Below are 13664 nucleotides of genomic sequence, written 5' to 3' on the forward strand. Positions count from 1 at the left end.
AAGGTGAGAAGCTTTGGGCCTTTGCACGTAATAGACAGGCTTCTTCTTTTTTTCCTTTTTTCTTTCCCCCGCTCCTGTCAGCTTTGATGAGATGCAATGCAGTGATGTACCGTTTGCCACGGCTACTGTTCTCTTGCCCTGTCAAGCCTGGGTGACTCCCGCTTGCTAAAGTGCCACCCTAGATTGTTTATCCGTCCTTCTCTTTCCTCTTCTTGCACTTTCAAAAGCACACATGCTCTCTCATCATCTTCTTTCTGACCTCTGGCTGTACTTGCAGTGCACTGGAGACCTGAGGCTCAATCTTTTATTTAATGTAGTCATACACGCATGGATGTTTCTTCAAGGAGCACTCTCTTTTAGATAGCAAAATCCCTTAAAACACATTTTCTAACTAGTCTACTAACAACTTCTAACAGTTGATCCACATGCAAGATCAGCACATTTAAATACACCATTCATTCTGTTATGGAAATTATATTTTGGGATATTGCTAAGGCTGTTTTACTTTGGGCTTTTAAATGGTTTGGTACTATTTTCATAAAGTGTACATGTTTTACATCTTTTAGCACAAAACTTTAAACTGATCACATTTGTAACATTGATTTCATTGTAGTTTCACATATTTTCATTCCACACAGTCATTGTTTCAGAACACAAGATCATTGTGCTATATATTTAGAAAATTTGCTTTAATCACCAAAACAAAACAGCAAGATCTTTTTTTCAACATAGTACTTTTAACAATCAGTTCATTCAGTGGCCAAAAATACAAGATAAAGATTTAAAATTTCTCTCAGTGCTGAATTAATATTATTGTTCTGTTAAACTGTATACACAGCAATCACAGCAAACTGACAAAAACTACATCTTGTTTAAAAGTTTATATAACATGAAAACATGATCAAAGAACCCATATAGAAATCTAATATATGACAATATATGCAAATTACATAAAGTTACAGTCAGAAATATAGATTTTTTTTCTTTTTTTATATATTTCCCAAATTATGTTTAATTGAGCAAATGCATTTTCACAGTATATCTGGTAATATATTTTCTTATGGAGAAACTCTTATTTATTTTGGCTAGAATAAAAGCAGTTTTTAATTTTTTAAAACCATTTTAAGGTCAAAATTTTTAGCCCCTTTAAGCTTTTTTTTCGATATAGTCTATTGTACAAACCATCTTTATACATTAACTTGCCTAATTACCCTAACCTGCCCAGTTAACCTAATTAACCTAGTTAAGCATTTAAATGTCACTTAAGGCTGTATAGAAGTGTCTTGAAAAATATCTAGTCAAATATTATGTGCTGTTATCATGGCAAAGATAAAATAAATCAGTTATTAGAGATTATAGGTTTTTAAAAACCTGTGTTTAGAAATAAAAATTTTTGTTTAAAAATGTGTTGGAAAAAACTCTCCATTAAACAGAAATTGGGAAAAAAAATAATAAACAGGGCTAGTTATTCAGGGGGAGTTATAATTCTGACTTCAACTGTATATGACAGACAAGTTCATATTTGTATTTCACATATATAAAATATGCTATGCAGGAGTTATTTAAAAATATTGAAAAAATAACCGCTTCACACATGCACACATATATATTTGAACCTAGATAAACATATGTGGAATTCCAATGGTCGACAAAACTATGTAAACAGCCATTTTAACTATATTTGTGGAAATCCAAATATAAACTTGTATGTCATAAATGTAATTTGCTTTTTTTTTTTTAGCAGATTTCTATGTGAACACATCAAATCATTTACATACACGTGCAAAAAAAATGTATTCACTGTATTGTAATATAATTTAATTTTACTTTGCAAGTTACTTAAATGTATCTAACTGTGATCATCAGGTGAAAATAATAAGTAATTGGTATTTCTGAAAGTTTGTAACTTACAAACGATCAGACAACAAGCAGACAAGTTAAATATCTATAGACACAATAAACGACTTATTGATTAAAAAGTTGAATTAAATAAGAGACAAATGTATTAAACTGAATGAAAAAAGATGGCAATCAAGTTTGATATGAATAGCTTTATAAAAGCAGGTACTGTGAATGAACCATTTATTTAGATGAAACACTTTGTGCAGTGAAAAGGATATTTTATGATTATTTGTAATGTACGAACACAACTGAACACATGCTGAAATGTTTGGAAAAAGGTACTTTGATGATCTGTGATATAAGTACTAAGAGTTTTGAAAATGTACTGATTGCTTGTGAAAATGGTTCCAAACCAATTAAAAAAACTGTAAATTCATGTTAAGAGTATTTCACACTTTTTGTCTGTTTAGTAAATAACAAAAAGTAACTAACAAAATAAAGTAATTAACAAAAAAACTAAATATGTATTGCACTATATACAGTATATAGTTAAAATGTGTGTGTGTGTGTGTGTGTGTGTGTGTGTGTGTGTGTGTGTGTGTGTGTGTGTGTGTGTGTGTGTGTGTAGTTGAAACTCAAGTTTGTTGTTTATGGTATCTAGTGAGGTTATCTACTGTTAACAATTTTAACCTTATTGCAAACAAAACATAGCTAAATGGATAGTTCATACAAAACTTAAAAATGTCATTATTTAGTCCACCTTCCTTTGTTCTAAAACTGTTTAAGTTTGAAACTAAACTGTTTGTGTTAAACATAAAAGAAGATTTTAAAGAAAGCTGAAAACCTGTTACCTTTGACTTCCATAGTACTTGTTTTTCTACTATGGATGTCAATGCTTACAGGTTTTCAGCTTACTTTAAAATATCCTATTTCTTGTGAAAAAAAAAGAAACTCAAACAGCTTTGGATCAAGTGAAGCGTTAGTAAATAGTGAGTAAATTTAGATTTTGGTGCAATCTACCCCTTTAATGTTACCTTGGCATTTAAAACAAAACAAAATAATGCAATAATCTTAAGGTTAAATAAATAAGTAATCTCATTCCTCTCACACATATGTCCCTGAAGCCTAAAACAGACTATATGAAGTTTACTGACAAAACAGCATCAAACACATAACCTATTGTATATTAGCTTAATTTATTTATTAGTTGTTGTTGTTTTTTTTTTTTTGTTGTTGATTCTTTGCACAAAAGAATAATTCCAAGAATAATTCATTTCTGTAGACTGTGAATTAAAAGAGACAGTGGGCCAATATTTATCAGCGATTATGTAAAGTGTCAGCAGAAGCGGCTTTATCACATACCTCACAGTGGGGAAAGCATTTCAGAAGTCATTACCGCAAGGATTGTGTCGAGATGCCGAATAAAGCAGATGGCGATGCTGCTAACTTAGCGGAAAGCCTTTGTTTTTAAAAGTTTGAATCAAGCTGAAAATCCCCTACTCTAAATGCACACATCCCCGGCCCAGTGTTGCTACCTCAGCAACACCCGTTCTGTGCTAATAGTGAGGATAAACACATAGCCCATAGGGAGTAATGGTGATTTTCTGTGAGCCAGGAATCATATTGAATGAAAACTTTTAATGGAATACATTAAGAAAGTGTTAACGCTTCTGGCTATCAGCACAAAGCAAAATGGAAAAGACTGATTGAGCGGCGGTTCGAAAGGGGAAAAGAATTGGATACTTGTCAGGTTCTCCAGCTCTGCGGATCCTTTTTTTGCGCGTGAAAATGAACACAATTGTGTTTATAATGATACCGCAGAAAAAGGACACACTCAGGCAGGGACGTGAATTGATTGCATCTGTGATTTTCCATCTGATGAGGAGAAGAGGGAAAAAAAAAAGAGCGACTGCAGATAATCTTCTGTTCATATTCTTCAAGCAGTAAATAATTACCTCACGATTAAAAATGGCTTCAGAGAAACAGCGCCAACCCCCTTCACACCACCCCCCCTGCGGTTTAGGCCTCTCCCTGTGTAGCAGAAAAGCAAGCGGCACATGCTATCGCTCCCAACCTGCTTTTGTCGCCTGCCATTTTGCTTCATTATTTTCCCCTTCTTGCCCAATCCGCAGATGCCATTGTTGGTATTTAATGGGTTGGCACAGGCGGCGGTGCTGCTATCAGTTCACTCTGTGTTTAACACTTATGTAGCTTACATCAAAGCTGCTTTGTGCGACTGCTTGTTCAGGTACACAACCCACTCGTACGGCGAGCACCCAACCATCTGTCATGCTGCTGACCCGAACGCGGTGTCCACGGTCTGCTGCCAAGCTTAGCGCATGCTAACCTTGCAGACAAGCTGAGCCGACATCAATGCGGAAGCGTATACTGTATGACTCGTGTCTCTATACTGACCGAAGAGCAGCCTGCTCCACCCACTAGCAAATTAAGGATGGCATGTGATTTAAAACCAGGAAGACATCTTAGCATTCCTTGGCAGATGTGCTGGAACTCACACCATCATACTGATGAAAAACTGCAGGGAAAAGCAGATGTAGTGGCATGAAAAATTCATTGTGCTTGATGTTTGCAAAAGCACGTTGAGGTTTGAAACACCTCAGTAAGTGTTAGACTGCTGCGAACGTGTGAAAAATCTCCATGTCAAACATGCGCCGTGTTTATCTGATGCTGTAGAAATAAATCATGAACTGTTTTCCATGTTTTGTCATTTTCTGTTAAAAACAGCATAAGGCTGAATTAAAACAACCAAACACATACAACGTGGTGCCTAAGTGCTGAAATTGTACAGGAGAAATTGGTATTGGGGGAAAAAGTCTGATAGAATAGCAGGAATTAGCTACCGTGGTGATTGCAGGGAACATCAACTTCCTCACATAATTCGACGTCGTGATGTGTTTCGCATTCAGCCTGGAGTAAACAAAGTAAATGATAGGTTGTTATTCAGGGTAAAACATTCAGACCTCATTTACATTGTTTGACAATGAACTTTCTGTCACCATCGCACAGCCGCTGACAAACATGAGCACAAGAATAAACCAATCACCTTCTGTTTTATTGTTTTGTTTTTTACAGAGAAGGCTATTTACTTTCTATTGGGTTATATAAAAATGTGAATGGGGGAAATTTGGCTTTATTTTTTTCTCCAATTGCTGCTGATATTTGCTGCAATCTTGTATCGGAGTTGGAGCCATGGCCTTGTGTTTGGTGAGCTACAATCATAATCGAAAATTGGCCAACTTATAGTTCTTGAGGATGAATTTGAATTGGCCACATCCAAAAGAAAATCTGTATTGGAATGGCAGAAGGAGGAAATTCAGCACTCAACTGCACTTTAAAAATAATTCATCACAGACAACGCATTCTGGGAAACAAAGTGTTAATGCTAACTGTTTTTTCCTTGGTCTTTTCTTTTCATTCTGAAACTATCAAGCCTATTTAAATTTAGGATTTTAAAAATTATATTAATATGTTATTTATATTTTGCCAGAGAGGTTAAAAGTAACTAAATATTTAGCTTAGAGGTCTGACTTACTAAACCAAAGTCAAAGATCCAGCAGCCACGTTTTTTGTAGTGTTGAATTCTTTGCTCACATTTATCACTTTTGCTTTCATTCTCATGCATCTTTGGGTGCTTTCACATCTGTTGTTCGGTTCATTTGGTCTGGACCAAGGGCAACAAATGATACATTGTAGCATTTTCCTGCTATTTTTGGGTGCTTTTCACACCACAATAATAAGACTAAACCATAATGCAATCATGTGACAAAATCCACATCACTCATTGGCCAGATGTTATTGAACGTATTTCCTAACTGCTTTTCGATTGGTCAGAATTAACATGTGAGAAAATGATAATAAAACTCACGCAAGTAAACAAACCGACAGACACAAAGTGTGGTTTACTATGGAGGGATGACTGCGCTGGCTGATTGTATCCCTTGTCAAAGTATACTATATAGTTTGTATATCACTTTAGACAAACAATACATTTGCAGAATGAAGCGCTGCTGCGGCTGGAAAACAATGCAATGCATTGCAAATGGCAATGGCACATCGCAAGTCACTTTAGGAGGAACTATGAAATGGTCATCTGGAAATATTACCAACGATCCATCAGGCAATGTTTTTCCCCTGGATTACTCTAAAAAGGCGCAGTGCTTTTTGTGGTTGGGTCTGTCCTCGTTTGGATCTTGTTCTTACCATAAATAAACCACTCCAGTTCTTGTTTGAAAGCGTACCAAGACTACCTCTTCAGGGATGTTTCAGTGCACTTTTTGGTCCGCGTTTGGTGCTCACACGAGTGCGATTGCTACATTCAAACTTGCCCAAACGAACTGCACCAACAGGGAAAGCAAACTCTAGTGCAATTCAACCAAACTAAATAAGGCTGAAAAAAAACACCCTTTGTTTACTAAACTGAACAGAAAACTAGTTTCCTCTCTCACCAGTGGCATCATTTCCAATAAACACAGATTCAAAATATTCACCTAAAATACCCTCCTATATACCAAGTAAGTCAGCATTTATCCATGTTATACGGAATCAAGCTTGAACAGCAATAATTCCTATAAACTCCAGCCAACATTTCCTTTATTACAAACTTCACTGTTCTTTTTTTTTTCTCTAGCAATATTGCGAACCCACAAAGTGCTACTGAGGTTAGTCACAAATATTACCTTGCGGTTAGCTTGGCATTAGCCACTGGCTCCATGCAGCTCCAGCAGTTCCAAGTGAGCGTGGGATCTCAGCGTTCCCTGGGGTGGCTGCCAGTGTTGTCATCTAGTATGCGGGGTCTGACGTCGCTTCGTTGGGGTGTCCCAGATTTACAGGGGCTCCGTTCGTTTCCACATGCACACTCCTCCCAGACAGCCCACACACTACAGGCTACATGCCAACACGCCCCAGGCTCCAGCACAGCAGAGTGGGGGAACGGGGGCGGGAGATTCCTGTGTCTTCCAGCTGTCGCCAGCCTGGCACAGCAAAATACAGACGCATCATTTCAGATAGATTTACAGTATAGGGTTTACTAGCGTGTGAGTTGGTGAAATCACTGGATGTTTAGTTTGACTGATGTTACCAATGTGCCAACCCACACTAAATCAGTGCCTATGGAACTCAGTAGAAAGCAGAAAACAAAACAAACTAAAAGTTCAGCAGTCTGACTGTAAGTCTCATTCATTGAAGGTATTTCACATAAAAGCGCATGTTAGTTTCTTGTAAATGAAGATCTTTATTTCACAAACTATCAATTAATCTTGCAAATATGATTAAGTCAATAAGATTTGTTTTTGTTAAGAGTAGAATATTATGCAGCACAACTATTTATCATCGATCATAACGAGAAATATTTTCCACATCAAATCATCTTATTCAATTATTTCTGAAACATCATTTAATACTGAAGACTACAATTATGGCTCAAAAAGTCATCATTCAAATAGTAATAATATTACAATACACTACTGAGTGTTGGTCAAGTAAATGGTGCTATTTTGCTTGAAACTTACCAACCCCAAACTTTTTAACATCAGTTTATATCCTATACAAAAAAATATTTATAATAAAACCATAGTCTTAGTTAGATTTTGTAAAGTAGTTGTACATTTGAGTTTTACAATTGCATATGAAGCTCACAATGTTTTTGCATTACATAAAACAACATTATATCATATTTTCAAAACATCGTATTTACCGGCGTACTATTCAATCCAAGATCAGGCTCGTAGCCAGTGGGGTTCGGCTGGTTTGAAAGACCCACCCCCCACTGACAAAGGTCTTTAATTTGTTGCATATAATTGAGCCAATACCATGCTATCATAAATGTAAAAATAAGCCATTGAAGAAGGCTTTAAGAACAAGTGGAATACTGTTGGCGTGACTTCAGCTAATCAGATTTGGCCAATGCAAACATTATTTTCTTTTAGTCCAATATCCAGCTTTGTAAGAAAGTATAAAACATATGTACATGTTTTAATTTTTTTTTTTATATTGGCCAAATTTAGACCAAGGAAAATGACTGAGATGTCAAACGGCATCCACAGTCACCAGTGCTTAATCCAATGGAGCACCTTTGGGATGTGTTGAAATGGAAGATTTGCATCATGGATGTGCAGCCGTCAAATCTGCAGCAATTGTGTGGTGCTATTATGTCAATATGGACCAAAATCTCAGAGGAATTTTCCAGTACCTTGTTGAATCAATGCCATGAAAGTTTAAGGCAGTTCTGAACGGAAAAGATGGTCTAACCCCGAACTAGTAAGGTGTACCTAATAAAGTGGCCGATTTTATATTCTAATGATATGATGTAATAAATTTGGATTTTAAAATTTTAGATAGAACATTTCTTTATTCTAAATCTTTAGAAAAAATTTTTGCTACATCAAAAAGTGTGGGTATGATGATAATCCAGCAAAGAATTTGTTTGAAATGTCAATATAAACGCAGTATTTAAACCTTTTATGTTTTCGAGAAATAAAGAACCACTCCTTTTACCAGGCTGGCTATGGGTCTGAATGTTTCCAATACTTTTCATATTTGCAATTAACAGTTAAAAGTACAATATTAACTTTTGTTTTTAAAATACACAGCAAGTACAGTAAGTACACAAGAACAGACCTTAGGTTCGCACAAGGTGAGGTAAGCTAATGGTTTTACACAACCTCTTAGCGAAATATGAATCTCTAATGCAAATCCAATCAGAATGATGCTTTTGTCTGGGAGAGAGCACTTAGGCATCCCTTAAGTGTTTTATGTACAAATGGGTCGAATTAAGGCTATTAGATGCAACGATAAACAGCATTAAGAATAGAGATTATCTCATTTCACCTTACATTATCCAATTACACTTCAGTCAGCTTTTGTCTCTTTGGATGGAAGATCACTAAGCTAATTAAATGAAGTCGTAAAGTTGCCATATTTTGGCATTACGCAAGCTGTGATGCAATGGTGTACTTGTATACTATATAAAATGTAGCAAACAATGTCTTTGAGATGTCTTTTACTGCAGAGACATGTCTCTGTCCCTTGATGCTGTAGCAACAAGGGCGAAATGTCAAGCAAGCAGCAGCGGTGATACATTTGTTTTGACAAATTGAAATGGATTTTCGTCCTTTCTCTCTTTTTGCCTTCCACATCCTAAATGTGACTAAATTTAAGTCTGACCAAACAGATTTTCCTGTTCGTAGCCAGAGAGCTTTGTGATATCAAGGTGCGTTAATGTCACATGCTCGTTGAGCTGTCATCTCGCGTCTGTGCTGCTGTTCTCTCTCAAGCGGATGCTAGTTTCAGCTCTCCCACCTGATTTAAGCTTAAGGGAACTGCAACTGTCGGCACAACATGGCTGCCGGAGGGTTTTGTGGGGAGGAGGGGGGTGTTGCTGGAGGCAGTGCTGTGTTTGCTACAATGTTCATCTCATTTTCAATCAATGGAAGCACTGGGCCTTTAAATTATGTATCAACAATTGATGTAGAGAGAGGGGGAAAATTAGTAAAAATCTAGCGTGAAGACTTTTAGCTCACTGCCAAGCCGCAGAACAGGGAAAATCAGCCAAATATATCTTTCATGTGCAAAGCTTTGATGATAAATGATGTCGAGCACAGCGTAATATGTGTGTGCGCACGCAAGTGTGTTATAGTAAATGATATGTACCATAAAGTGTGCGTGAGAAAGACAGAAAGGACACCCACTGGACACACACTCATTTTATCATCTCGCACACTCTGACTCCTGCTGCTGAGGTAAGAGGCGTAATGGTTCAAATGCGACTCCTCCAAATGGAGCCTCTCACTCCAAACAGCCTCAATTTAGTGGAGAGAGAAACATCTCATTCCTCCCATTTAACTCAGCGTGTTCCTCAAGAGCTAAAGTAGACCTAGACCCGGGTAGCTTAGGTCTGCCCTTCCTCATCTTCCTCATCATTGCTATCATTGAGACGATGATTACTAGAAAAAAAAAAGAGGACAGCGTCTTTGGGACCTCGTAACTCCGGCATAGAGATGCTACAACCAATAATGATGTTTTTTTCATGCACACATACAGTACATCGGGTTCACAAACATGACAGCATACTTAAGCAACATCTCTTGGGAACATCATGCAGCTGTGCATATTATGGATCATATTTTCTGGATCACAAACATACACCCCAGGTTATAAAATCATACAGCGGGGGGTCTATAATACCTGTTATCCGTAAGCATTCCCGCTCATCTCAATGGCAGTTGCCCGTTTGGGGATGGACCACCTGGAAGTACGTGATTTGTAATCAGCTATCTTTGCTCCTCATTGGCACCCACATCATTTCAGTATGAGGCTCTCGATCTGCAGGAAATTACAAATTGAAATTGATGATTGCTTGTGACCATCACAAGACCATGCATAAAGCAACTAACTAACTACTGTAACTAACTTTTAAAAGCCTCAAAAAGAAGACACATAGGCTGCATTTACACTGCATGGTTCAAGTGACCCAATTCCGAATTTTTCTCCCATGTGGCACAGATCGGATATGCCCCATGTATGTGTAAGCTGGAAGAAAATCACATGGATCCTGATTTACTCAAATCAGATTCAAGCCTTGTTCAAATGTGGAAATGTATCCAATAGGAATCTGATCTGTGCTCTCGTGTTTGCAGTGTAAGCAGGCAGATCCAATTTTTACCTGTCAATGCAAGTCGCTCGTCATTAAAAACTGTTGCGAATGACGTTTAACTCTGATGATTTCATTTCGAAACAGACTTCAGCAAAGTCCCAAATCCTTAAATCTCATATACTAGGACAAAAAGCTTATATATTGTCATGTAGCGCAAGTATTTGAGCTTGTTAACAAGAGAGACACATAGATACAAAGAGAGAGCATGCAACGTCCGCCACGTAAACAATATAGTCTAAACTACAACTGTTGCATACAACATTTGCATTGTTACGCACCGTCTAGGGATGGTGCACAACATGAAAGACAAGACGACAAAAATGAATTCAAAGATTTATTGGGGTTTGAATTTGGGAGCTGACAAGGCCAAAATAACAAACAAAAATTCCTTTATATTAAATCTCTAACTTACCTGATCAAAAATAAAAGAAAAGAAAGTACAATTCACTTCCCTAACTACCTAACACAAAAACAGAGGCCAAAAGGTTTTACAAAGAAAATGGCGTCAAACTCATTACTATCCCAATATATACACTATTTACAATCTATTTACAAAAACAGGCAACCATATTTGAAGGACAATGCAAAATCAATGTCAGCAGGCAACAAAGGTCAAACAAGCCGGTGGAACAAAGTATCATAAACAAAGCAAACACTAAAACAAACAGTACTCACAATTCTCAATATAATCTTAGAAGTCAAACAAAACAAACAGTACTCACAAATCTCAATATTATCTCAGAAGTCAAACAAAACAAACAGTACTCACAAATCTCAATATTCCCAGTCCTAACACATCCAAAAACTCTGCACTATACCACATTCAAACATTTCAACAAACACAAGCAAGTGACCAAAAACAAGATGGCTGCCAAGGAAGTGGTGTCATCGCTTTTTAAAACACTGTAGGCCAATCAGGATCAAGCAAGCTGGAAGTGGCCAATTGAATGTGTTCTAAGCAAAACAGGAACAAGAAAAAAAAAAACAGATGAGACAAGACAAACATAGGATTGTAGCAGCATAAATCACCTCATGGAAATGACATTAGATGCCTACTGGTTTAAAAAAGCCTAGATTAAAGGAAGAAGATGAGGCAATACCGTGTCGCAGTGGGTAGCACAATCGCCTCACAGCAAGAAGGTCGCTGGTTCAAACCTCAGCTGGGTCAGTTGGCATTTCTGTGTAGAGTATGCATAAATTGGCCTTAGTGTACTGTGTGTGTGATGTGTGTATGGGTGTTTCCCAGTGATGGGTTGCAGCTGGAGGGGTATGAATGAATGAATGATTGGTTAGTTGTCTTCCTATTTGTCTTTGGCCAAAAACATCATTTATTCTATTCTTTATTTTTTAAAAATTCATTTATTCTTTCAATTTCCTTCGGATTAGTCTCAATTTCAGAGGTGCCACAGCGGGAATGAACTGCCATGTGTAAGCATTACCTAAATAAATTTTTACATACAATAAATATATAAAATAAATTCAAACTAATTAGATTTGTTTTGTGTTTTTAATGATATGCTGTAATAAATTTGAACGTGCATTGTTTTTATTATTTACAATGTAAATACAGTACATAGACATTACATAAAACATTAAGTTATGAAAATTAACTTGAAAGTGCTAGAAAAATAGTGGAACTTTAGTAGTAAAAATGTGTAAAAACCCTGCTTATAAGATTTATTGGAACTTCACTATTAAATGCGCAGAGGTATTTTTGTTATATGGGGAGTTATTTTTAATTATTTTATCATATCACATTCGGATTTCTAATCAAATAAAAGCAGAACGAGCATAAGTATCTCTCAAAACATTTAAATATGCAAACTTCTGCACCTTAGTGTAAAGTACATTGCTTAAAGATATATAATATATTTGTTTATATCTAATTATACTTGTGCACATACACTTTGGGTTGTTGTGATGAAGAAATATGCTTTTTCTCCCCATTTTTGGATTTCCATAAGCCAAACCTGCACTGCTTAGTTTACACACACACACACACACTTAGTTTACACACATAACCACACATCAAGCTTTGGAGCATCACTATCACGCTCCAGCTTCAGCCGTGTCCCATTGCAATGAAAAACCCATCAGGAGCCTACACACTAATAGTCATAAGCTGTTTATTTGTGAAAAATATCCTTTTAATTGGTGTTAAGCATTGTCTTTGAAAAACCCTTCCAATGTTTCCAAATTCGACTGCACGTCTATCCTGCTGGGGAACGGAAAGTGGTAGAAAAATGGAGATCCGCACTCATTAAAAGCTCATTAAAAGCACAATGCATCATTTCAGATTCAAATTTAATTGACAATTAAAATATATAAGTTAATGTTACCATTACACTAATTAAACAGCATAGAGGTAATTCTCTTATGCCGTGGCATTTGATGTTTATTGCTCTTCCTAATGGGCTCTGTCAAAATCCTCAATCACCTTGTTGCAGCTTCACAATTTACGCAGTTTATGTGTATCGATCATCTCGCTTGACAAAGAAAAAAGAACGGAAAATATTCTCTTTGATTCTACGTAAACAGCACATTCTGCCCTGCATGTTTATGACAGAATATAATCACACTTCTGTAGATCAAACATGACATGAAACATTCACTGAGAAGGTCTGATGCAGGATAGCAGAGCGCTGACTTTGCCATGAAACATTCTCTGTGATTCTTACTTCCCTCAATAATAAATTCATGAGGCAGCCCTGACTGTAACCCTCTCTGGTACCTACGCTGCTGTCTATTGTAGGTAACCCTGGCTGTGCTGAAGAGATTGTGTTTGTATGCGCTTTGTATTCATGTGCTGTCTCTGCGTGGGTATATGATGTGGTTGCGTGAACTGAATTTTCTCTTCTGTGTAGGTGTGTATACCATATATATGTCCAAATATACTGTACTGACTTTATATAAACTCGCGTATGGGCACCATACGTGTGATATTGATTTTTTTATGTGCAAAAACACACGGGTTGTCAGAACAACTAGTTGGCTTGACTGAAGCCCCATATAATTGGGTCCACCAGACTCTGTCCAGTGCACTTCTAAGGGGCCGCCGCACAGGACGCAATCTTGTGTTCAAAAACAGCTACAAAAAAAGACAGAACGGAACAGAATACAGGGGTCTCAAGACACGTTTTTAAGCTGAACT

At 36.8% G+C, this 13664-nt stretch overlaps 1 protein-coding gene and 1 long non-coding RNA gene across 24 annotated transcripts in view; one reads left to right on the forward strand and one right to left on the reverse strand.

The window, feature by feature from the left end:
- The window catches only part of elavl4 (ELAV like neuron-specific RNA binding protein 4), a 111774-nt gene that overhangs the window by 53305 nt on the left and 44805 nt on the right, over positions 1-13664 (forward strand).
- LOC141375598 (uncharacterized) lies at positions 3022-11383 on the reverse strand. 2 transcript variants are annotated; one of them, XR_015497721.1, is made up of 4 exons: positions 11283-11383; positions 10045-10182; positions 6540-6833; positions 3022-4770 (listed from the first exon to the last, which is right to left on the reverse strand). It is a non-coding gene; the product is annotated as an uncharacterized LOC141375598 (long non-coding RNA). The 2 variants fall into 2 exon arrangements; XR_015497722.1 differs by lacking the exons at positions 3022-4770; positions 6540-6833 and adding an exon at positions 7969-9803.

The sequence above is a fragment of the Danio rerio genome, chromosome 8 (assembly GCF_052040795.2).
Source record: "Danio rerio strain M-AB ecotype USA chromosome 8, GRCz13ab, whole genome shotgun sequence".
NCBI lineage: Eukaryota > Metazoa > Chordata > Actinopteri > Cypriniformes > Danionidae > Danio > Danio rerio.